At 43.3% G+C, this 27,156-nt stretch overlaps 1 protein-coding gene across 2 annotated transcripts in view; it reads right to left on the reverse strand.

Moving 5' to 3' along the window:
• FHL2 (four and a half LIM domains 2) overlaps positions 1–27,156 on the reverse strand; it is a 69,157-nt gene that overhangs the window by 30,357 nt on the left and 11,644 nt on the right. Inside the window, exon 1 of one of the 2 annotated variants that reach the window (XM_037134265.2) lies at positions 8,689–8,791. The exons of the other annotated variant lie outside the window; for it this stretch is intronic. The gene's annotated coding sequence lies outside the window, so the exon portion shown is untranslated. Of the gene's footprint in view, positions 1–8,688; positions 8,792–27,156 lie in introns of those variants that run through there. 2 annotated transcript variants of the gene reach the window in all.

Here is a 27,156-nt window from a genome sequence, read left to right on the forward strand (position 1 = left end):
TTTTTCTGCAATATATTCTCAGGTGGCAATATTTAATTTGTGAAAAGTAAGAAGTTTTATAAACTGTTAAATATGTGGACTGGCTGACTATAACTCAGCAATGTTTCATGAACTCCAATTAAACTTGGTTCAATTTTCCATCATTTCAAACCATTTAAGGGTGAAATTTCAGAATAATACCCTAGGATGCAAATAAAGTATTGTTGCCTGGTTCATGATAACAGCAAATTTGACACTGTTTATTAATTTTCTGCTGTTATATACATAAGATCTAGACAACTGTAAGCAAAGAAATGAACAATGTTCAAGCATCCAGACTTGGTTATTTCCACATTTATAGAGTAGTTATTTTCCAAGAGTATTAAACATGCAGCTGGACACATGTGGCAAGATCCAGCCTTCTAAATCTCTTTTCTTGGAGTTAAAGAAAACATTGTCTGGACATTCTTCTGATAAGATCACAAGAATGGGGCTTAAGATGGGGCTCTTAAGCATTTGCATTATTATTCTGAGACCCAAAGTATAAATATTATTCATACTGAAGCCACTGCACTTTGTGGCAGCTATGTTAGCAGAAGACTCAATGCTTTCCTGTAATTCTTCAATTCTTGAAAGTGGCCGGCGTTCCTTCCTTCCCTCCCTCCCTTCCTTCTTTCTTTGGTGCTGCGAGCAGGCTATGAACCTGCATGGGGAGACCCTGTTGGACATTTATTTCATTGCAATTCAACAGTATCCTTCCAACATATATATTTTTCCCAATAAAGGTTGCCATTTATCTGTGGAACCAAAGGTCTATGGCCATTCTGTTCACACATACGTAAGAATAATGACTTAAGAATCTGAAATAAAAACAATCAAAGGAGACAGAATGATACATTGTGGGATTTTAAAACCTGGAAACAACTTCCAGGATTTTCTATGACAACCACCTCACTTTATGGATGGAAAAACTGGAGACCAGGAATAATATTGAAAAAAGAGGATTAACATGAGTTTTCACATGACTAACTCCCGATCTAAATTGTAAGGTGGTTTCATGGGGGTTTGGACGAGCACAGGCCCTGCTTGGAAAAAGAAATACCACTAACCTGTCTAGAATATCATGTTTATGTTCTCAAGCCAGTGAAAGGGGTGAACCTTCTCCAAGGCAATGGCCATGATGTTTATGTACCTGGTGTCGATTTGTTTATCTCCTCCAACTGCACGGGACCAGGACAGAAATAATTCAAGGGAGCCAACCCTGGGCACAAGGAAGGGGGCTCCATGGCTGCTCAAAATGTGACTGAGGCTATCCCGAGACAACACCATCATCACTGATTCTGACTCCCAGCAGGAACAGTGAGGCTGCAGCCTGCTCAGAAAGTCCAACTGGGACGAGGCCCTTGGCCCAGTGGTTCAGGTCCCCTGTCTGTAGATTTTTTCCTGACGATGATGGATCTCTCTCCCTCCTGGCTCATCACCTTCTCTCAGAAGTTTCTACAGTTTCAACAATTAGAAGAACACTTCTGCTTAAACCAACAGCTGAGGTGTAAGGTGAGCACCCATCATTAATTAGGAACAGGGCAAGATACACTTTATCTGAGAAGGTCCTCTCACAGATTTCCAGACAACTCTATGAAGCACAAACTCTAAGAGTCAAAAGTAAGTAGCCCATAAGCTAATGAGAAAACTAAGGGCCTCCCTTTTGTCACAAAACTGTTTAAAACTAGTTCTCCCTTAATCAAATGCTACCAAGTAAAATATTTTGCACATTTAAAGTTATACTATCAATCTTAAGGTTCTTGTTAATGAAAAATTTTATCTATAGCCCTACATTAGAAGCTCCCTGTAACTTTCCATTTTAAAATATTTTAAAATTATAGTCATTGATTTTAGATAGAGAACAGAGAGGAGAGAGAAAGAGAAACACTGATTTGTTGTTCAACTTATTTATGATTTATTGGTTGATTCTTATATATGCCCTGATGGGGAATCAAACATCGAACTTGCAACCTTGACATATTGGGATGACACTCTTAACCAACTGAGCTACCTGGCCAGGGTAACTTTCCATTTTTAAATCTCATAAAAAACTCTGAGTATTCATTCATTCAAGAAGCATCGGTTGAGCTGGAACTGGGTGTCAGAAGTTATTCAAAGTGCTGGAGGTACAAAGATGAATAAGACACAGGCCCTCACTGCAGAAACTTGTAGTCTGGTGAAGAAAGCATATATGTATCAGACTGTAAGTCTCCCTGCTCTGAACAGTGAAGGAGAGATGTGCAGAGCACTGCGGGCACACAGGGGAGGAGCCCCGAGCCACCCCACCTGGGAGGGCTGGGCAGGCTTCCTGCCGGAGACATTCCCCGGTGTTGGCAAAGGTTAGCGGCTGATACTGCAGGTCAGGAGGCAGAGTGAGCAAAGGCATGGAGATAAGAAACAGGGAAGGGTGAGTAGACACCCCAAGAAGATAAGAGTGAGTGAGACTGGTTAAAAATAGCAATGATGAAGCTGAGAAGATAGTCAAAGGCCAAGAAAAGGAGGGTCTGTGGCCTTGACCACAAACACAGATGTGCCCGTGGACAACGGGTCGTAGCATGTTAGCTCCTGAAAGCCTATAGTGAGTGTGAAGGGGGCACAGGAAGGTCCCACCGAGAGTTCGCTGTGTGGAAGCCTGGCATTGCTATGTAGGGTTGGGGAAGACAGACTGAGGGGCAATGACTCTTTTGAAATGTTTTGAGGGTGTCAGAGTGCACTTCTGAGTTGTTTCTTCAGATAAAAATCAGACATCTTGGTTCTGAAAGGGCTGTAATAACCTTGTGGGCATAATCACTGACCTCTCTGAATCTCGGCTTCCCTCCTAACAGGTTATATGTCTATCATTCCTGGCCATTATCCAAGGCATAGAAATGCTGACATGAATAAGCAACAGCATGCAAGAAGCCACCCAAACAAGGGTTGTGACTGCTGACTTGTTAGTTCATTGAATTAAGTCCAAATTACTGTGTCCTGGAGTTCTCATCCCTTATGAGGGTTAAATCATTCTCTGATGTCTTTCCCCCCTTGGGCTCTGAACAAGCAGTGTCTCTGAAAAAGCTGGACCTTAGGGAACAGGTTTGGCTCCAGGCCAGACTAAGTGCACATGGGCTGGCAGCCCCACGGCCTGGAGAGCTCTCCGATCCCTGCCTCTGTCCGCTCAGTGTTCAGTCAGATGCAAGAATAACGGTTCAGAGAGCAAAGGGGCAAAGATGCACTGGGCCCACCTCCTGAGAAATAATTACTGTTTGAAAGTCTACAGCTTCTAAATGCAGATGATTTTTTTCCTCAGATTTGAAAACTATAAAACAAAGTTTGAGAGGGAAAGTGTCAGAGCTAGGAAGAGAGAAAAGAAACGTGAAGATGAAGGGAAAGGGGCATAAAAAGACAGTAAAGGATGTAGAGAGAGGTGGTAAGGAGATGAAGGAAGAGAGGCAAAGCCAGGAACAATGCTTGTCCATTTGTTTTGATCAGAAAGATTTCCTGAGACTCAAAGGAGGGGCGCCAGCATGGTGGATTTCAGGATTTTGCCCCATCCTTCCTGCCCGGGAGACCTACTTTGGCTACCTTGATCCAACTTGGCCAGATTTACCAAAAAAAAAACAAACAAAAAAACTCAGTTAAGCCTCTTTTCCAAGGCTCTTTTTCTTTAACTATCTGCTTTGGTCTAATCCCAAAGATGCCACCTCCCTCCTCCCCTTCCAAACCCAAGTGTTCCTCTCTATCAGCTGTGATTTAGGAGACTCCTCTAACAGTCAATTCCCAAAGAGAAACCTGTGAATATTCCCAAACCCTTCCCCCAATATGAGAAGCTTCAGGAAGCCAGTCCCAACAAAGCCACGGCCATCTTTAAATGTCACTAGGGACCCAGCTAGGAAATTCCATTGCTTATCAACAATCTACCAGAGCTTTTTAGAGAGACCTGAGAAAATCAGTCTGTTGTATATGGGCCCTTTTTAGGCATGTATTTAAAAATACAATGCTTGCATGACACTGCATGACACTGTGAGACTGTCTGTGTCCAGAGCTTAAGTGATGTGAAGGTGGGCACTGTGGACCACTGTGGCCCTGACGGTGACAGACACAGGGTCAGGTGTTTCATAAATCCTCGTAGAATGAGTGAGCAAATGGATGGATGGATGAATGAATACAAATATCTCAGAGGACAAACACGTGGGCAAAAATCAATAATAAAAATGAGTAACGTCTTTAGAGAATAATCCACTTGCACAGCAAACCAATGTAATGTGCTTTGAAATCTGATGCTATTGAACTTTCTAATGTAGTAGATCCTGAAGTTCATTCTTCCTCTTCAAGACATCACTGGTATCTTTCCCTCTTCCAAATAAATGCTGCTTCCACAGCAGGGAGAACTTTCCTCTATGTGTCTGGACTCTAAATCCGTGTGAACCCACAGCTAGCCGCACAGTCCAGGATGGTCATGCCTGGTCATGTCAAGAAGTAAGAGCCAGCGAGGAGACACTTGCAAACCTGTCTGCCAGATGGGTGCTAGGTCACCTGACATAGGCTCCTGGTATCAGTGAAGGGTCCTGGGCCTTCTGCAGACACTCTGCACCCAGAAAGCAAAGACTGTCACCCCCAACATTCTTCATTAGTCTAGCTGAACTCTCTCTTTTAAATAAAAATTCTGGTGAAAGGGAGAGGGGGGCCAGTTTGGCAGATGTTGCTATTTTTAAAAATATAACAATGTACCTAGAATTATCTCGAAATTGATTTTTATATTATTGGCAAAGTGTAAGAATGACTATGCCTACAGCAATATTATATATCTACAGATCAACTGAATGAATCTTTACTGGGTACATCTATGAACAGGGGGGGCAGGGATGTACTACAATTTCGTGTGTAAACAGGTAACTTGCAAAAAAAATGTTGGTTTGTCTCTGATAAAGAAATGCTTTCCATGAGAGACAATGCTTGAATAAGGTAACTGCTATCTTCCAAATAAACTTTTGAACTTGGAATAATGAAAAGAAATGGGAAAATAGTAAATGTCAAGTTTATTACCTTAAGTCTATAGATGCACAAATAGTGATACTTGTTTTGATGTCCTACAAACTTTTAAATTCCATCAATAAGAATGCATGAAGGGACCACAATTTTCCATGTACCATCTTAGGTACCAGGAGACTGACATAAGACATACAATTTCTGAAAGAGTTCCAGTCCAGTTCTAATCCCAAAGAATTTAAATCACCTCTAAGATACTATCTTGTAGTTTAATCACAAAACACGTCAGTTTGGCCGATGCTGGACAAACATAATTATGCAGGCTAGAATGGTGGGCTGCCTCAGGTTCATAAGTCATCTCAGTGTTGGGGGGAGGGTGAAGGGGAGACCCACCCTACTGCTCCACCACTGCCTTCCTGGGGACATGGGAGCAAGCTATTTATGTGTTCACTCTCTCACAGTCTCCTCCAGTCTCCCCAAGGCAGCTTGTTGATTATGCTACACTCAGTCTGCCTGATCTTCCACCTGTTATGACCCCCAACTGGTCTTTTCATTTGGCAATTCCCGACTTTCATGAAAGACTGGCCTCCTCATTCTGCACCCTGCCGCTCCATGGTGTTTCACTAGCACACTGTACAGGGTCCTGTCACGACCACGTGCACGTGTCCTGCTGCTCCGCATGGAGTGGCTAAGCCTTATTTGTTCCAAAGCTGGGTCATCAGACATAGACCAGTTTATTTCCTTTCTGACTAAAAACCTAAATATTTACAGACTTCAGGGATGCTCTCTGACATGAATTTTATTAACCCACAGAAACAGGGCAGCTGCTCCTCTTACTGGGCACAGACATCACTTGCCTCACTTGGTACCATAGCCTAAAGGAAATCTTGAAGTGACGGACTAAATCAGGCCAGTAAAGGTATGGATTACAAAGGCTGAGGACAAGTGTGATAACATGTGATGTCCACGTTCAGGCCAGGTGTGAGAATCACCGGTGAGAACTGGACTAATGGTGGGAAAAACAAATGCTGTCCCAGACCTCTCATTCGATCTCTAAGAGGACAACCATATTTACAGCAAAAGGAACATGAAGACTACCAGTAGCAAAGGTGTGATGGAATCTTACAAAAGTGAGGCTGAGAACAGAATTGGTAGGAGAATATATATTCATATGAGTCTGAAAGCCTGAGAACCAGGAACACTCATAATGTAAATTCTAGTACAAAAATCAGCAGGCTCAAAAGCTGATGTTTCAGTCCAAGGCCGAAGGCTGAGAAGGACCAAACTAGGCAGTCAGACTGGTGGAGTTCCCTCTTGTTAGGCCCTTAATGTTATATTCAGGTCTTCAACTGATTGGACAGGTCCCACCCACAATGACAAGGACGATTTGCTTTTACTCAGTCTATTGATTGAAATGCTAATCAATGGTAGAAACACCCTTATAGACACACAGAGAAATAACATTTGTGTCTGGGCACCCTGTGGGACGGTCGGGTTGACATACAATTCACTATTGCAGGGGCTACAGTCCAAATCCGTAATTTACAACAACAGAGCCCATTCACATGACCACCATAAAATCACGTCACCAGCTCGGTCTCTCAGAAGAGCAGACTCTTGAGCACTTGAGAGGAGCCCGTGTATCTTGTTCACAGTGGTCATTTTGAGGAAGTGGCCTCTCAGTGGAATTCCACGTGATAAATGGGCTTTGTAAAATTCTTTTAACAAAACTACAGAAAGTATCCAGTATCTCTTTTTTGTGTACCCAAGCGCAAGGAACTTTGCATCTCATGGTACCTGAGTCAGAGAGAAACTTTCCTACTCCAGCCCATCTTGCTGACAAAGAAATGAGTCAGCCTGAGTCCTGGAGGCTGTGCAACTGACCCTTGGTGCCAGCAGGACTAGAACCCAGGCCTCCTGAGGCCCACTCTAGTTTTTTTTCCAATATCCTAATAGGCATTTTACTTTGCAAGTGAGATTTCTTTCAGTACTGGAGGTGACTTAACAAGCAATCTTGGGTCACAGTGTGCAGTGGAATATTCAGGTGGGTTCTCAGTAGTTCAGTGGTTAGAACTCAGGCTCTGGAGTTAAGCTGTCTGGGATCAGTTCTCAAGAGGACCATTTAAGGCTGCAAAACCTTTAGCAAAAGTTACTTTAATCTCTCTGTGCTTCAGTTTACCTGTAAAAATGAGGACAATTTCAAGTATGTATACACTGCTTATGATGTGCAGACTTGATAATGACCCTGCAAGAAAGACACTATCATATCTGTTTTCCAGTTGAGGAAACGGAGGCATGGAGAGATTAGGTGACTTAGCTGAGGTTGCACTGTTTGTGGATGAGGGACCGGGACATGAACCCTGGCAGCCTGGCTCCAGTGAAGGCAAGCCCACTAGTCAGTCACACCTGGTCTTCTGGTGTATTTGTGCATATTAAATGAGATTGTGGACATGATTGCCTAGAACACAAAACAGCGCCCGGTCCTCAGAAAGCCAAATTAGCCCTTATCAACAGGCTGCTGAGTGAAAGCATTTTAAAGCACCACAGATTAATAAAGACCGTGGGAACTGAATTCTATACCTTCACTGATAACCCTTAAAAATTGGGGGTGAGCTAAATCTGGAAACAAGGTGAAAAGCATTTTATATAAATGCACAATGTAATGTTCTTCATTAAGTTTGGTTTTATGGAAGTTTAATTGTCCAACCAGAAGTCCCTGTACCTCTAAGGCTTGCCTCAAGTGTTTTTGGTCTAAATTTCCTCGGGATAGCGAACTCCTCCCTCTAACACATTACTGCAAAGCCCAGGGCAGCAGACGCAGTGTCAAACTCGACCAAAGGATCTGGCCTTGTGTTTTGAACAGTCTCCTGATTATAAGGCCCACACTGTGATTCATGTCCCAACGTAGGGAAATGCAAGGGAGTGCTGCCACTGGAAAGCAGCTGTGTGCCTTTCACTCAGCCTCGGCTCCGCTCCTTGGGATGGAAACCCATGTTGGGGTGTGAAAATAAGTATAGTTGTTCTTCATTTTAAATGGGAAACAATATTTAACAACCTCTGTCCGCAATGTCAGGTAAGCTAAGAGTTGCACTCACCTAAGTGCAACTTAAGGTGAGATTTTTTTCGTTTCAAGTAGCCCATTTTGTTAAATGCAGTGGTTAATTTTTTAATTTTTGCAGGAGGTCATACCGCAAGCTCCACTTCTTTCTACTAAGGAGAAAGGTTCCGACACCCCGTACAGACAGATGAGGGCCAGAGTCAAGGTCTTCGGGGTGGGGGAACGATCACGTCCCCGCGCTGGGACCCTTGGCTGGCCTTTGCCGGGTATCCCTCGTGGGTGGTACAGCCCCTGCTGGCCACCCAGCGACGACCCATCTGGCTTGCACACGGACTGCAGGCCTCCCTCCAAGGATGAGGCGGGGGTCCCTCCGGCCTACGGTACCCTCCCTCCATCACGAGGCCTCCCCACCGAGGTTCAGCTTCCTTCTTCCCGAATCTCCTCCAACCACACGGCTCCCCTGTCCCTGGGTCTCCTCCTCCAGCGCTGGACATCCCCCCCCCCCATCCCCGCATTCCCCCAACCGGGGTCTCTCCCAAGGCTTGCCACCTCTCTCCCCCGATCTCTCCCACGGCTTGGCTTCCGGCCCCGCGCTAAGCGGGTGGAGCCCGTCTCCCTCCCGCGGCCAGGACGGTGGTACTCACGGCGCAGCGGGCGGGCGCTCTCGGACGCGGCTGGACAGAGGTTTGCAGTGGCCGCGGCTGCTGCTCCAGGACGCCGCTCGGCAGCCCGCTGAGCGGAGCGCAGCCTCCCGCCTGGGCGAACCCCGGAGTCATTTGACCATATAAGGAGAAAGGCGCCCGCCTCCCGGACGCCGGCGGCGCGGCTCGGCGCGCGGGCCGCGGGTGCGGGGGCGCCGGGGCTTGCGCCCTCGCCCTCGGGGTCGCGGCGCCCCGCCAGCCTCCGGCTGTGGCGCGCACGGATTTGGACTCTTTTTTTGGCTTTGGCTTTTCCCCGGTCCATCGGGGTCTATAGGTCACTAGGCGACGCGCACTTTACCCGCTGTAGTTGGCTCGCAGGGTCGGGTGTGGGGCGAGGGCCCGGGGCGCCACAGTGGCGACCTAAGGACCCTCCGGGCAGAGTGGTAGGAATCTGCGGGGTTCGCGGAAAGAGGAGCCGGCAGAAGGCTGAGAAGACGCGGCAAGAGGCGCGAGGGATGGAAAAGGGCCTCTTACTCGCCTTTCGAGAGCGGGGGCGTCGGGAGGATGCGCCGGAGATGTATTTGCACGGTGGGGTCTTTTTCCGTCTTTCAGTGCAGACCCCCCTCTGCCACTAAGTAAATTCAGCTGATGGCTCACAGACATGGATAATGCCACGTTCTTTGTTCCGCTAGAGAGGGGACAGGAGAAGGTCCTATCCCCAACACTCCAGGGGCGAGGGGGCTCTCTAAAGGTTCTGCGGTCCTCTCTGGGCGAGGGAAACAAAAGTGAGGTGGAGGGCCTCACAAAACCCAGGCCTTCTGCCTGACACACAAACCCACACACCGTAGGGCAGTGGCAGGAGAGGGGACACAGGCCGAGCCCCGTGCCTGGGAAAGGGAGCAGCCGGAAAGAAATGTTTGTTCTTAAGTAGGTGGCTGGCTGCCGTGCTTAGGCACAGGTAAGTGGAAGGTGAGCCTGACAGGCAGCGAAGGCATAATAGAAATACTGTGAGCAGACGCATTATATTTAACATCCAGTGGACCTCAGAGAAAGAAAAAAAAGACTAACCAACTGCAGTGAATGGGTGGACCTAAGAACAGACTGTTTAAAAAATAAATGTTCATGAAACAATACGGCATTAATAAATTAATAAACAACTATTAATTTATTTTAGGTGTGATAATAAAGTTATAAACACTCATTGTTAAAGTCCTTACTTTGTAGAAGTATTGCCATATTCACCAATGAAATAACACTACGTCTGGGGTTGCTTCAAAATAATTTGAGTTGCAGGGGATGGGTGGGTTACACACACACACACTATATATATATATATATATATATATATATATATATATATATATATATACACACACACATACATACATATATATCATACTATTTTTATATAAACTATATATACATAAAATAGTACCTGCCATGGATTAATGGTAACCATGAAGTTGGGTGACAGGTGTATGGGTTTCATTGTACTAGTCTAGCTCCTTTTGTAAGGCTTACAAAATTCCATGACCATTTAAAAAATTATAAATACACATACTATTTGCCCTTAACCCAGCATTTCCCCTCACAGGAAATTGTCTTACAGATTGGCTTGTTCATGTGTAAATTGACATTCGCATGAGAGGAGTCATCATGGAATTGCTTATAAGTAATAGTAAAATACTGGACCGGGTTATATGATCATTAACAGGGCCTAGTTAAATATCATATGGTACATTTTAAAATTATTTATGTGCATCTGTTAAAAAGAATGAGGTAGCTACACTGATTGATTTGACATGATCTTCAAGATGTAGCAACAAAAAGTACAGAACACTTTGTAGATAGTGAGCAACTGTTCATGCTAACAATCAAAGAAACGAAGGGAAGAGGACATGTATGTTCAGTGTGGTTGCCTCTGGGAGATATTGGGACTGAGAGTATCTAATGAAAGCAAGGTTAATTTTTATTATATACCCTTTGTTTCCTTTAAATTTTGAGTTATGTAAATGTATTATTCATTTGAAAAAATATTTTAAAAAATTAATACATGTGCCTTCTTTAAAATATATGAAAAAAATTTGTTAAACTGAGCTTATAGAAAGTCAGTAGGAGGTTTGTTAGAAGTAAAGGAAGGCCCTGGCTAGTGTAGCTCAGTGGATTGGCGCGGGCTGCAAACCCAAGGGTCGCTGGTTCGATTCCCAGTCAGGGCACACGCCTGGGTTGCAGGCCAAGTCCCCCAGTGGGGGTCACATGAGAGGCAACCACACATTGCTGTTTCTCTCCTTCTCTTTCTCCCTCCCTTCCTCTCTCTCTAAAAATAAATAAATATTTTTTAAAAAGAAGTAAAGGAAGGAAGAATGCAGCTCTGGCCTTAATGACATGTATTTTTCTAAACAATTTTTTAAAGATTTTATTTATTTATTTTTAGAGAGAGGGGAAGGGAAGGAGAAAGAGATGGAGAGAAACGTCAATGTGTGGTTGCCTCTTGCGTTCCCCCTACTGGGGACCTGGCCCAGGCATGTGCCTGGACTGGGAATCAAACTGGCAGCCCTGTGGTTTGCAGGCCAGTACTCCATCTACTGAGCCACACCGGCCAGAGCTTTTCTGAATAATTTTAATCAAAGGGCAAACTATTAAAAAATAAAATTTTACAGAACATTCTGGTAAAATGTATTTTGAAAAGTTCTATCTCGTACAGCATTGTATTTCTCAGACCTATAGCATGGCATATGGTATGTGCTTCATAAACATAGATAATGAATGGATGAATTGCAGAAGAATTGTTTAAAATGTAACAAGTCACTCATTTTGTAAGTGATTATAGTTCTGTGTAACAGATAGAATATTACAGAAAATATAACACTGTCTAAAGCATTACAGCTTGATGTCTGGGATCAGGACTGGATTTGAATCCCTATACTTACCTATGACTAGCTCTGTGGCCTGGGGCAACCACAAGACCCTCAGTCTGCTCATACATAAAAGTGAACTAATAACCTATATATTGCCAAATTTGGGGGAAGGTCTTTTCACATAATGCACACAAACCACTTCGCACATAGTAGGCCCTCAGTTATCTGATGATAAAGAACAGATGAATCCAGAATAAGAAGGAAACACAAAGGTGGTTAAAAGGTACAAACTTCTAGTTATAAGATAAATTAGAAATGGGGATATAATATACAGCATAGTGACTGTAGTTAACACTGTATTATGTGTTTGAAAGTTGTCAAGAGAGATCTTAAAAATTCTCATAAAGATTGTAACTGTGTGGTGATGGATGTTGTTAACTAGATTTACGGTGGTGATCACTTTGTACTGTATACCAATATTGAATCATGCTATTGTATACCTGAAACTAATATAATGTATGTCAGTTGTGTATACCTCAATTTAAAAAAGAAAACATACTTAGCTCTCATCACAAGGGAGCAGCATTAGAAGGGTGCTCCCCTTCTAAAGGAAGCATTAGGTTTAGGTGCTGTTCTAAAGATAAAAGCTTGCCTTTCTGAGGTAAAAATTCTCTGCTATAGTATTATAAAAGGCTAATTCGCGGAGAAAAAAATGAAGAAATTGTATTTTTCTGGGAAAGGGATAAAGTGGCAACTCCGATAGGTTATTTAAGTTCTTCTGTTTATTTCAGTTCTCTTGTAATTCTTTCACCACCAGCGCGACCCTAACTTCTTCCTCTCTTGCTGTGGAGGTTTCAGGGAGAGGCATATCTGGGGAGGGAGGAAAGAAAGGGAAGAATTTATGGTATAGGCCGGTGGTTCTCAAAGTGTGGTCTGGGACCAGCCACAGCAGGATCACGGGGAAACTTGCTAGACGTAAACATTCTTGGGCCCAGCTCTGTGTTTCAACAAGCCCTGCAGGTAATTCTGATGACTGTCAGTGCTTCTGGGTAAAATGCCCTGGAGGAATTCCAACTTCGGACTCAGTAATTTACCTGAAACCTAGCAGATGTCCTTTTCTATGGGGGTAGGGAGTGGGAACAGAGGTAGACTGAGCATAGACAAGACCCAGGAACTCTAAATCCAATAGCAAGCATCACTCACTCCATCAGATACAAAATTTACAAGACAGAAGGTTCCGGCCTGTGTCTCAGTAATACAAATGCTGAAACTTAATTCTCTCCACAGAGAGGCTCAGAGGAAGGCAGAGCTTCCGGAATGGCCAAGGACCGCAGACCAGATTGTGGGTGATCAGGTGGACCAGGGAGGCCGGTGGGCCAAAACCCACAGCACCAGCTCTAGGAGACCTGACCATCACCAGGAAGAAAGGGAAACCTGTGAAAAACACAGGGTTGCCAGGGCGGGGTATGGTCAGACCTCCCTACCTTAGTTACCCTAACTAACCACTTCAATGAAGTTTTTTAGAGCACTTTTATTCCACTGACGATGGGGTTTCTCACAGGCAGTTCCACCCACTCAACCCTGGGCAGGAAACAAGTGAATAATTTGCCCCTGATTCAGAGGTAATCATTCTTAATTGTCTCAGATGGTTGGAGGGTGATTGTCTCAGATCATAACAACTTGTGGTCAAATTCACTTGTGCTCCCTGGAGGGAAGTGGAGTCAGGAGGCAGGGCTTTGGGAGCTTCCCCACGGCACAGCACCAGACCCCAGTGTGGTGGTTCAGACACTTGGACTCACCGTTCCTGAAAGCACTACCTTCCTGAACGAAGCAGAAAAACCTCTATGGAAGATGACCCTGCAGGCAGGATGGTCAACTGCCTGTGCCAACAACCTTGGTCTGGTTATAGCTACATTCTAGTAGGAACCAGATGTTGGTCCGTCGCCTGTTAGATTTTTAGGGAAAAATTAGCCCTCCACAACAGCACATGCTTTTCCTTCCCTTCTCCCTTGGCCATACTCTGGTCAGGAGGGAAAATGCTTGGCTCTTCCTTAAGACACAAAGTTTCCATGTCTCATTTCTTCACTCTCTTTTTTTTGCAAACATTTTTAATGGATGCAAAGTGTCAGTGTTTAAAGTCTGAAAATATGTCTGACTCTGAGCCAAATCCACAAACAACTAACTCCATGAGTCTGAGTTTGCCATCATTGGTTAATCTTTTTGCAGCCCTTGATACACGTTTCTGTGTGGCTTTGATAACTCATTAAGAAAATTTCTCACTGGGGGCTTAATGACCAATAAAATGAAACCATTCACACTGCAGTTGCGAGGAGTTGTGGGTCAGTAAATGATGCTGGATTGTTTCTAATGAAAATTATTTATACTGTGGACCCAGAAAGCTTGCTTCTTATTTGAGATAATTTGTGTCTTGTTTCAGTCCTTTTCTTCTGTAATTCATTCACTTCTCTGTTTGCCAGCAGTTTTTTTTCCTTTTATCAGCAATACCAAAATTCATTTAAAAGAAGTTTTTCTAGGACTTTTGGTTAAGATGGTGGCATAAGCAGACATGGTTTGCCACTTCATATAACCACTTCAAAATTACAACTAAAATATAAAACAACCATCATACAGAACAGCCAGAAATCAAGTTGAATGGAAGTCTGACAACTATGGAATTGAAGAAACCACACCCATCCAGACTTGTAGGAGGGGCACAGATGTGTAAAGGGCTGATCCTTCACCCACATGTAGTGTATAACAATTTAGGAGGGATATCTTGGGAACAAGGAGTCCCAGCTCCACACCTAGAGCCTAGAGCCTAGAACCCCAAGCCTAGAGTTCCAGTGCTAGGGAAATAAGTCCCCATAACTTCTGCCTGCAAAAACCAGTGGGCATTGAGTCCGTGGAAGAAACTTCTGGAGTGCCAAGCAGTTTCTCTTAAAGAACCCACACATGGACTCACCTACTCATGCTCACTCCCTCTGAACTCCAGCACTAGGGTGGCAGCTTGAAGGGCGCCAGTGGCATAGAGGGAGGAATTGAAGTGTTTGGCATTGAGGCAAGGAGAGGCCATTGTCCCTTCTCTAAATCCTCCTCCCACAGAGCTGGCAAGCTGGTGTCATATCTGAAACTCCATCAACCTGGCTAACACTGGTTGACCCGTCTTGGAGATGCCCTGAGACTCTGCCCCAATCTACCTAGGAGCCCACCCAAGCTGCTTTTCCATGTGAATGGCCAGTCTTGGATCATGCTTCAGAACTTCCTAAATCCTCTCAAACAAGCAAGAGCTAGCCTCAGTGACTCCCAGGACTGGCACTAGCAGCAGCCAGCCTAGATTCACAGTTTGGCTTTGCCCGAATCTCCAAGCCCAGCACAAGTAGTAGCCATCTCAGATTGCTTTATAACTCAGGCAGGGTGGCCCTGGGCAAAACACAGGTTGGGGCTGATCTTGGCCTGCACCATCTAGAAAACCCTAGGGCCAGCATACCCAGTGAATAGCTGCAGACCACATCAGAGAGCTACCACTCTGCCCTGCACAGCTGATCCTCCAAGAAGGGTGGAGGTTTCTGATAAGTTACAAACAATCCTTACAGCTGACTGGCCTAGGTAAATACCTCTCGTTGATCTTTCAACAGCAACCAAGGCTCAGCTGTAAGAGAAAGGTATACTCAGCCCATATGAAGGGCACCTCTTGAATACACAACTTGGGTGTTAGGGGTGGCTGTGGCACTAGACCCTACAGGACACCTACTACATTAGGCCATACTACCAAGACAGGGAGTCATAGCAGCTCTACCTAATACATAGAAATAAACACATGGAGGCTGCCAAAACAAGGAGACAAAGAAACATGGCCCAAATGAAAGAAAAGATCAGAACTTTAGAAAAAGTGCTAATCAAAATGGAGATAAGCAATCTGTCAGATGCAGAATTCAAAACACTTGTCATAATGTGCTTAAGGACCTTAGTGAGGACCTCAACAGCATAAAAAAGATCCAGTCAGAAACAAAGGATACACTAATTGAAATAAAGAACAATTTCCAGAGAAACAACAGTAGAGTGGATGAAGCCAAGAATCAAATCAATGATATGGAACACAAGGAAGCAAAAAACACAATCAGAACAACAAGGAAAAAAAGAATAAAAAATGAGGATAATATAACCTGCCTCTGGGACAACTTCAAGTGTTCCAACATTCGCACCACTGGGGTGCCAGAAGGAGAAGAGAAAGAACAAGAAATTGGAAATCTATTTGAAAAAAATAATGAAAGAAAACTTCTCTAATTTTTAGTGAAGGAAATAGACATGCAAGTTCAGGAACCACAAGACAGTGGATGCAAAGAGGCCCACTCCAGGACACATCATAATTAAAATGCCAAAAGTTGAAGATAAAGAGAGAATCTGAAAGTACCAGGAGAAAAGCAGTTAGTTACATACAAAGGAGTTCCCATAAGACTGTCAGCCGATTTCTCAAAAGAAAACTTTGCAGGCTACAAGGGACTGGCAAGAAATATTCAAAATCAAGAAAAGCAGGGGCCTACAGCCAAGATTATTTTACCAAGCAAAGATATCATTTACAATCAAAGGGCAGATAAAGAGCTTCCCAGGCAAGAAAAAACTAAAGGAGTTCATCATCACCAGACCATTATTATATGAAACGTTAAAGGGACTTTTTTAGGAAAAAGAAGATCAAGACTATGAACAATAAAAATGGCAAAAATACATACCTATCAATAGTTGAATCTAAAAAAACAAATTAAGCAAACCAGAAGAACAGAGACAGAATCATGGATACAGAGAGTGTTCTGATGGTTGCCAGGTGGGAGGGGGCTGTAGGAGAATAGGTGAAGAGGTTAAGGCATTAAGAAGTACAGTTAGGTAGTTGCAGAATAGCTGTGGGGCTGTAAAGTACAGTATAGGAAATGGAGTAGCTTAGAACTTATATGCATGACCCATGGACATGAATAATGGTGAGGAGATGGACTGAGGGAGTGGGGGGTGCTTGGTGGAGGGTGGCAAAGGGGGAAAAATGAGGACAACTGTAATAGCATAATCAATTAAATATAATTTAAAAATAATATAAATAGAAGTGTTACTAAGGTCTGTGCAAACCTATCAGAATCTCATTTCAAATGAAACATATTTGCATCCCTAAAATACCTGAAGCTCTTTTTTCTTTCACTGTGTTTTTTTCCAATTAGAAGAGAAGGTTACCTAAAGCTTTTTTACATGTGACCTCTGACAATTCTTTCTGGCATCTAGAAATGGGAGCTTTTCATTCCTCACTTATTTTTCAGAATGTTGATTTTAAACCATACTGAAATCTAGATATTCTTATTGAATTAAGTTTATGAGTCAATATTTTAAAATCATAAGCTCTTTCTCCTCTGCCACCGAAGTCCTTTTGTACTATTTCTCCTTTGATCAGGGTCATTAACAGGAAAACCTCTGGTCTAGGTAGGAAGAGCCAGGGAGCCAGCCCTAGAGGGCAGGCTTCAGCTTGGGCTCAGGATGCCTTATGGAGCAGTGTGTGTGCCCTAGGTAACAAACACCCTTAAACTTTGCATGTGTCCCCCATCTCACCTGTGAAACAAAGAATATACCACCTCTCTTGTTACCTTAAAGGGTTATTTCAAATTGTTTAATTTTTTTCAAGTCATTTTTATGGCTAATAAATAATTGAACATTTTCTAGAATATCTCCTGTGGCTGATTCTTTACCATGGTGTGGATTGATGTGAGATAAAAAGCTGTATTATATGTTGCTTTATGTTCTTCTGAAAAACAAGGAGAATATTCCACCTATTTCAGAAACTGCTTTAACATCAGACCTAAGAGTCATGAAAGAGCTTTCTGGAACAGCCAAAACCTTCTTTCTAATCATTATAATGGGAATTGTTGAAAGACAGGAAAAGATTTTCTAAAATAACTGAGCTTCAGCTTATACTGGCCATACTATCCCTGCCCCATATGTTTTAAAATTCTGAGCCATGCTAACTGATGATATTTTTGGAAATTTCGTGCAGTGAGAGATGTTGAGCAATTACTCTGTAACAGTCCCAGATTAGCTGTGAGCCTCCCCACAGGGATGAAGGGTGCTCCAGCGGCAAATGACCATTGGATACCTGAAAATGGGCATCTTGGTGTTCTTAAATTTGAGATGTCTTTTCCTTTTTCTTTCTTTTCTGCCTTCATTTCAACAATTTGAAATTATATTTTCACCTTACTGATGGCCTTATTGGAGCCTAGTTCCCTGGCTTTGTTAACATTGTATGAACTCAATTCTCACTCTCATTGCTTAGTGTAGGGTGTCTATTTCCCTGTGTCTTGATTGGTTCCTTGAATTTCCAGGTCATATTAAAAGCAGATGAAGGACATGCCTGAGAAGTGAGTATGTTTGGAAAGTTATCAGGTCAGGAGATAGGGACTGTGATCCTAAGCTAAGCAGTCTTTGAGACCTTCTGGCTCATTCTCTTTGCTTCCATATGCTCTACCTGCAGCCAGGGTGAAAGGGGAGTGAGGAGGAAGATTCCTTTGTTCATTGTGCTCTGCTGGCAAATTTCTCTTTATTCTTTAAAGCACAGATAAAGTGTCTCCCCTAGGAAGGCTATGTAGGGAACCAATCAATAGCCTCATTTTTTATCATTCCATACTGTCTCATCCTTCTCTTCTTTACAACAACAGGAGTAAGACCCCTTGTGGGCAAGAATTGAGACCTTAATTTTTATATATTCTGCAATTGATAACTTGGTCAGTTTTTACTGAATTCAATTCCAGTTTTTAAAAAATGCCTAAACCAATATAGGGTAGCTATACAAAGACTCGTTTTTGGCCTCCCTGAATAAAAAAAAAAAGTCCAGCCCATTGCCAATTGGGCTGTTTAGGTATCTGGGCTTTGCATTGAGATCCAGCTTGCAAACAACTTGAATTAAAGCAAGGCAGAAGGCCCTGTCCTTCCAGGTGGCATCAGAGGTTAAGAAGCGGAAAATGAGGCATCAGGGGTCAGCATGGGGAAGTTCTTGGGATACTGCTTGTATCTCCAAGATCAAGGTTTTTGTGAAGTGAGGTATGCTTCTCCTGACCTACTCCTGCTGCTGCATCTTTCCTGGGCCTTACCCAACCACTAAGACTGGGGCTCATTGAGTGACTTCCTTGAAGTCTACAGTCTTCATTTTTAGCAACTGAATGTGATGTTCATGTCTCTAAATAATACTTTGGGCATGTTTGATTTTCTTTCAAATGCTTTTAAAAAGTTTGTCTATACCAATGGGAACATGCAAATAGAAACTCCTGTATCCCACAGAAATTCATAAAAGTTCTGTCCTCTATAGTGTCATGAGCATGTTTTACAGACCATTTGTGGAGCAGGTCTACTTGCTGTTGCCTATTTAATGATAACAACTCTGCATAGTTTGGAAGAGGGGTCCCACCCTTGAAGCTGTTTCTGATAAACAGTCTGCAGAGATGAGCCCAGACAGAAGCACATAGCTTATCTCCCTCCAACTGTACCTGTTTTAAGATGAAATCACTCAGGGGAAAAAAACTGTTCTATTTCCTTCATTCACTCAGACTGTTGATGTATAAACATTCCCAGAGGTAGACTCAATGAGTAAGCTTGCCTTTCTTTTTGTTTTACTGTTGGCATCTGTACTCATGGAGATGACTTCAGGGCTTTCTAAACCATGTAGCCCTGGTTTTGACTTAACCATCAGCAGACCATCTTAGAATACTTCCCAACCAAGACTGGAACCAGTCCTTTGGCTTACAAGAAGCACACCCTCACACAGCCAGCTGGGTTTGCAGGGAGAATTCTGTTGTTTTGGACAGGTCTTCTTGGCTCAGGTGCGAGGGGCACACACAGAGAGAGGACAGTGTCTTCACATCCCTGATTATGGAAATGAGGAGATTATGGAATGATTGCTTTAGAGAAGTAATATTTTTTTACAAAAAATGTTACAACAAATTTTTCCTTTCTTTTATTCTTTTGACTGCTGGTATGGTGACTTTTTTTTTTAAAGAAAGGTGAGGTGGGTGTGGATCATGACTAAGAGTCTTGGAAGATTTAATTCTTCCCTTTCTGTCTGGAACTCTAGGAGGAGAGGTGGTTTAAGAGGAGCTTCCCACGAGACATGGTACCAGTGGTAGGAGGGTGATGGGGGAGGGGCACCTGGGAGAGTCTCTGGCAGTCTCAGGGCAGGACACCTTCCTGAAGTGATAGGAAAGGCTGAGGTGTGCTAGGCTGAGGGGCGCTGAGCTGGGGCGGTGAAAGTCAATGTACAACAAGTTTGGGGGACCTAGAGAAGGTGCTATGCAGGCCTGCTGAGAAGAATGTCCCAGAAAGAACAAGAGAAGATCATCTGCAGGAAAAACAGGAAAGGAGAAGATGGTGAGAGGAAGGAAAAGGAAGCTTCCATTTAGTAAACATGTGAGGAGGCAGCACTTGGCTAGTTAACTTATATGGGTAAATAAAGCGCTGGATACTTTCGCCTAGAAGTCAGGAACGGTTCTAGAGGAAAAGCTGAAACTACCCCCAAACTCTCCCAATTTACCTTCAGCCATTTCAAGACAGGCCATGATATTATAACCGAGCAAACTAGGGAAGTAGGGTAAGTGTAGAGGGCACGTGGAAGCTTAGTAGATCAGCCCTCAAGTTAATAGTAAATTTTCTATTTTTGTTTAATAGCATTGTTAATTGCGTTGTAATTGTGCTTAGGACCAACCTTCTGGTCTACTGCATATGACATATAGTAACATTATCATTTAAATGCTTACCAAGGTACTTGGTCCCAGAAAGAAGAGGCAGAGGTGACATAAATCCATCCTGGAACCATCTCCAGTTCATCCCTGACTTCCCTGGAGTCCCAGAGCTGCTTAGTGTGGATCAGATGGGAAAAGCTCATGCTGTGCTAGTAACAAGACACATCCTGGCCCAGCCTTCCCCAGGGCCTGAGCTAGGAGAACAAGCTGACTCCTGCCTGCTCCCTACTGCGAGGGCCTTCGGCAGAGTTAACCAGGACAAAGAAGCATTCCAGAGGGCAAGGAATACCAGGAAGCTTGACCCAGTTATTAGGCTGGGGTAAGGACCCCGAGATTACCATCCACACCCTGGCAAAGCTGGAATCAGAGGCTGTGATTTGGGAGGCAAGACCCAGCATCTTCCAGTGCTCACACCAAGGGTGGAATGCAGCAGAGCAGGGCTGTGCATATAACTTTTTTCTCCCCAAAAGAAGCAGCTTACCAGCTGGAAGAAGACCTGGCAATTCTGAAACCCAGGTTAGTTTTACTGGCAACTCCTTCACCTACTAGAAGCCTGGCTTCTCTGTCTCTTTTCATGGTCCTTACAATAACCAGGCATGTGCTCTGATAAGACAAATAAACCCAAATAGCTGCAAAATGAATTATTTTGTCTTCTCTATGTCTGGCAGGGCCAGGCTGGTCTCTTGGCAGACAGAGAAGATTAAGGTGATGGTTAGTCTGCATGAGCCCAGGTCAGGTGCTACAGCCTACTTTAACTGAGCATTTCTGCTAAAGGTTCTCTGAATGTCAGTAAGCTGCTTGCCAGCAGACTCATTAAGGCAATGCCTTTGAAGTCTATTTTGACTGCTAATCTCTGGTAAATGTGTCATATATTGCACTGCAAGTTGTTGGTGGTGTCTAAACCAACATTTCAGATGGTCTTACTCAGACCAGAAGGATTTCTTGGCACAGGCAACCAGAGGGAAGTGTGTGGTATGCACATCTTGTGTGAGCTTGTATTTTTATTGTGCTGGCAACCAGAGGGGTCCACATAGGTGGAAAGAAATGCAGCAAGACTGAAATGAGGAGGAGTGAAACGAGTAACTACTAGGCCAAATGCGGGTGGCGTCAGTGAGGCTGTGAACGTGGAGAAAAGTTGTGATGGAAACATGCTTAGTTACTTTAGGAAGCCATGCGCTGCCTGTTAAACAAACGTCAGGTAGGATTCCAGGGGTCCAGTACATAAAAGGTTTTTATTTTAAGATTTCAAGTTCTATTTCATTGCTTGCAAAATATTCACCATTTTGGCTCTGAACCAAATCCTCATGAAACTTAAGGGAGGAGAGCAGTAATACAAACCAACATGTAGGAATTCCAAATGGGCCTCTGTGGGCACAGGTGTGTGGTACTCGTTTGGGTAATGAGACTCATTCATTTTATCAGCTTTTTATAAAGCTGATCCCCAAAAGTCAGGCTGACACCCACTGTATTTGAAAGTGTAGACAAAAATTAAAGGACATTAACATAACTTCCCAGTATTATTTTTGAGTTAAATTTTCAACATATAACTTTTAAAAATAAAAACAAATGATAACTTTAGAAAGAGTATTAGCAAAGATCAATCCTGTCACATTTAAAGTCAACTTTTAAAGAAAATTAAGTATATTGTACAACATTTTTTCCGCATTAATTATTTTTTAGCTCAGCTTAACAGCCCTTGTTTCTTATTCCTGCTTATAGAGTTCTTTTTCCCTAATCACTTCAAATCTTAATCTTTAAAATAAAGAATTTGTAAAAGATCCCGAAACTCAAGGCTATTTTGACAATAAAAGCTCATCTGACATCCTTCTCATGGCAATTGGATTGAAGACAGTGGGCAGGAAGAAATTACCAGTCAGAAACTTCCTATTTGCTAAGTGATTCATCCTCACAATGCCACAAAAATAAAGAAATGTCAGCCCATCCCTTCCAGAGTTTAAAGTCCAGTGTGACTGGGAGGGAGCGAGCCAGCTGGGTAAAGGTGAGAGCCCAGTAAGATCTGGTCAGGGTTCAGCTCTGGAAAGTATATCCCACTCTAGGTATATTTACTCATATATCCAAAAGAATTGAAAGCAGAGTCTCGAAGAAATATTTGCACTTGCATGTTCATAGCAACGTTATTCATAATACCTGAGAAGTGAAAGTAACTCAAGTGTTCACCGATGGGTGAATGAACACAACGTGGTGTATACACACAACATGATATTATTCAGTCTTAAGAAAGGAGGAAATTCTGACACTTGCTACAACATGGATGAACCTCGAGGATGTTATCCTAAGTAAAATAAGACAGTCACAAAAAGGCAAATACTGTATGATTCCGCTTACATGACACACTCAGAGTAGTCAAATTCATAGAAACAAAGTAGAATGGTGGCTGCCAGGGGGTGGAGGAGGAGGGAATGGGGAGTTAGTGTTAGGCAGGCACTGGGTTTCAGTTCTGCAGTATGAAAATGTTCTGGAGACCTGCTGCCTAATGGTGGGGGAAACAGGGAAATAGGACAGGAAAGGAGAGAAAGCTAAGCAAGGACATGGTTTCAGGTCAAATCCTGGCCTCAGTCTGTGCATATATTTGACATTACTGAAGTGTACACTCAAAAATGATTAATATGGTAAAAGAACAACAACAACAAAGATATGGAAAGTGTATGTGTAGAAAGTGATGGTAGCAAAGGAAAGTACTTAGCCTGACCCGAAGGTCCGTCATGGTTAATTTTATGTGCCCAGATGTTTGGTCAAACATTATTTGGGGCATTTTTAGGGTGTTTCTGGATGTGATTGTCATACGAACCAGTAAATGAGTAAAGCTGATTGTCCTTCCTAATGAAGGTGGATCCATCTGATCAGTCGCAGGCCCGAATAGAACAAAACTTTGACCCTCCCCAGAGTAAAGAGTTCTTTCTGTCTGACTACCTTCAAGCTGAAAAATCAGTTTTTTCTCTGCTTTTGGATTCAAAATACAACATTTAATTTTCTGGATATTTAGCTTGCTGACTCACCCTAAAGGTCTTGGGACTTCTCAGTTTACGTAACAACAGAAGCCAATTCCTTACAATAAATCAATGTCTCTTACACACACACACACACACACACACACACACACACACACACACACCATTGGTTTTGTTTCTCTAGAGAACCCTAACTAATACAAGGTCCTAGGAAGGCTTTTCCTGGAAGAGATATCATCTGGCCTGAGCCTTGACAGAAACATGAAAAGGTGGACAATTGGACAGCATTAATGGGACGCAGAGGCCCTTGTGACATGTCAGGGCCTGTGTCAAGTCTTGCACACAGTTCAGAATTACCAGAGCCAGACATGAGGCTGAGAGGAGGTGGGACCAAGCCGTAGAAAACCTTCCATGTCACACTGAGGAGCTTTCTCCTATAGGCCAGCATCTCCCACTCAGGTCTGCAGGTAGCATGTGTAAGGGTGCCTCACACATGACACACATAAGCAAACACTCAAGGTTAAGGTCAGATAGGGCTGGTAATTCCTAAGTTAAACACATTAACGGGTGTCTTTACCACAAGACTTTTCAGAGCCTTTAATGAACCAGTGGGCAGCATGAATCTTCAGAAGAGGATGTTGTATATTAACACAGACTCCATCCCTCTATCTAATTTTGATACCTGTGAAGATGGGAATGGAGGCCACTTCCACAAAGTGCAGCTAGGAGATTGGGAGTCAGAGATTGGGAGGGAGACTGACATGGCTCATTCTTTGATTTTGGTAGATGATTTTGACTCAAGTATAGAAATCTACTAGGGGCTCATTTAGGAACATAGGAGATTCTGCCAGCGTTCTTTCACTGTCTCTGTGTTGAGTGCATTTAGGCTATTAGAACTGTGTCACTCCCCCTCCTGGATGCCCTTAACAATCACTGGCAGGTGTGGGGATGTGGAAGTGCAGCTCTCTTAGTCAGGTCAAACCCACAAGGTCTGGCTGAGGCTGGGACTTGGCCTGAAACCACGTTCTTGCTGATCTTCCTCCCTCCCCACTGCCTACTGGGGCACTTCCTCAATAAAACGCAGACCTCACTCCTGGGAAACCCAACCTAGGACAAGAGGCTGCTGCCCTGGTCCTTTCAAAGGAAGGTAGATTAGAAATGAGGGCAGTAGTATTAGGAGTAGGAGTCATTCAAGAATTTTAAATTCATAAAATCAGTAGAAATTATGATAGGTGATTGGGTCCTGAGGATACATCCAAGATAATTTCTTTGGCTTAGATAAATGACAGGTACCATCATCAGGAAAATAGAAAAAATAAGCTTGTGGTACAGGATGATTTTAGTTTGAAACTGAAGTATTTTCAGGAAGGCCATTCAAATAAAAAATTTCCCAAACTTATATGAACAAGCTGGAGGATGTTAGAGTTAGTGATATGGCTGTAAGGGTTCACCAGCCAAATGGCAGTTTAAAAACAACAACAAAAATCAATGGAGTAAGTAAGAAACCCAAGGGGGTGTGGATTGTGAGGGCTGGGTCAAAGATCAAGTTCCAGGAGCCTTTGGAGTTTAAAAGGTAGGTAGAGGAGGAAGCATCCATGTAGACCAGGGATGGGGGAACCAGGAGAGAGAGGGGACATCAATGACTGAAATATTTCAAGGAGTAGTGGCCAATAGTGTTGAATGAGGTAAGGGCTGCTAAGTTCAGCTTCTTGAATGATTGCAAATTGGAGCTCAACTTTTAACTATTTGAGAGCCACTCAAAGATTTCAGAAGCATATTTCATAAACAATAACCCTTTACAAATACAATTATCTGCATTTTAGAGGAGAGGAGATTGTGGTACAAGAGAGGAAGTACTTGCTTGAGCACTCAGATGAGTCCACCACATTGCTGGAGCAGGAAGGCTGTTTATCTTTGCATCTTGCCTGTGTAATGAAAATCTATCTGCTACCTCTGTGACAGTATAATGGCCATACCATTTCATCATCCTTTGGAGGTGCCTATCCCCAGTGGACACAGTGTTTTGCCATCTGCATTTGTCAAGGTGCTCTGGGCTCTTGGAAACATAGGTTCTATACTCCCATAAGGAAGAGGTAAGAGAAAAATCCTCAGCCTCCAGAAAGGCAATGTGCTTTCTATCTCAGCCCCTCACCAGCATCCCAGCCCTACCCAAAATATCTGTATGCATTTTTTATGTAGAAAAGCAATTGCTTAGTCTGAGTTACTTTAACAAAGAAGCAGAGCTCCATAATTCAAGTAAAAAATAGCCAGAGCAGAATAAAGAACACATGGTAAAGAATGGAAACAGCATGTCTATTAAAATACCTATGCAGTTGGTTTTATCACTCCTTCCAGACATCCTGCCTAGGGTGGCTCCCTTCTGCTCAGCACCAGGGTCCCCTCTTCTCCCTTCCCCAGCCAGTGGTCATAAAAGGCAGGCTTTGATGTGGGGGGTACCCAATTAACCACCCCCAGACCTTCTGTGAATTACCGGAAGAGGCTGCTACAGAGACCCTAGTACAGTGAGGAAGGGGCCAGGCCCCCAGGTTACAAGATATTTTACCTGTTTTTTTTTGGCACATAAGTGGGGTAAATTAGAACAGGCACACACAAACAATCTGTACTTGCACACTTGGGCACAAACAATACTGGGTGGTGGATGTGCAGAAGAGTTGCGGGGTTCCTAATAATTAGCCATGTTGCTTTTTAGCTTCTCAGAGCTCTGCTCACAGAACCCTTTCACTTGTTGGTGAACCTCACAGGTTTTTGTTTTGTTTTGATCTTTTACTTTTTCCATGAAGACTCATGTCTATAAAACTGATCAAGTAGGAAACCGCTTCATTGTCTCCGGCCCAAGGGATCAAACTAGGCCGTCTGCAGAGAGACAAGTGTGTCTGAGAGGCCTGTGGGAGTGAGTGAGCTGCCCTTGGTCATGTGAGGATCCAGGCAAAAGGAAATAGGGGACCAGAAAATGTGGCCACAACTGTGGATCGCCAGCACTGATGACGGCCCACACCAGGAAGGATGTTTTTACACACAGCCTTCCTGTGGTGCTGGAAAAATATTATGATGAAATAATGCTTATCCTTACTATGGGAGATGTATTCTGTTCTTTTATTCTATTTTTTATATTCTAGTTTATTTTATTTTATTGTTAAAAATATGTGGATCTCAGTACACTATATGGTTTTCTTGCCTCACACAGAGCTATGAAACTGGTCTCTAGTTTGAAAAACTTGCATTTAGGCCAGAAGAAAGCTTTTTGTGAACTCGTGGTTTCTTGTAGAGGGGCAGCAGAGAAGAAAGGCTCCTCAGTTTAGCAAAATGTCCCAAAAGAAAATCAAGCTACATGGTAAGGCCTTGAAACTCAAATAATAGTCTCTTGAAGAAAGAAACACATTTGATTTTAACATACTGGCTGGTATAAGGGGGTCACAGCCTAGTTATATGTTACAGGAAACCCTGCTTGAGGGTTTTTTTTTATCTTCCTTGTGAAAAGAATAAAAATGTCTGAGGTGGCAGAAAGCTTATGGGGGTTGAAAAATCCCTCTAAATGTTTGTTTCTAGCCAAGGCGGCTCCGCAGGAGCCCTTGGAGGGCTCCTGTAAAACAAGGAGCCGTGGGGCCCAGAAACTGGGCCCTTCCACAGCAGGGGCCCCTTGGACCTGTCCATTTCTACCTGTTGACCCAACATACTTATTGAAAGCATTCTCTTTGCCTCTCAAACTGCCCCAGTTTTTACCATAAATTCTATGGTCACCCTAAGTGTAGATAATTGAGGAAAATATGTCTAAGGCGCACAATCTGTATTATTATTATCATCTCTCTGTTACAAAAAACACACAGCTCTTATGTTTATTTACTAATTTCTAACACTGAAATAGACCCT

The sequence above is a fragment of the Artibeus jamaicensis genome, unplaced genomic scaffold (assembly GCF_021234435.1).
Source record: "Artibeus jamaicensis isolate MK-2021 breed Jamaican fruit bat unplaced genomic scaffold, CSHL_Jam_final contig_384, whole genome shotgun sequence".
Lineage (NCBI taxonomy): Eukaryota > Metazoa > Chordata > Mammalia > Chiroptera > Phyllostomidae > Artibeus > Artibeus jamaicensis.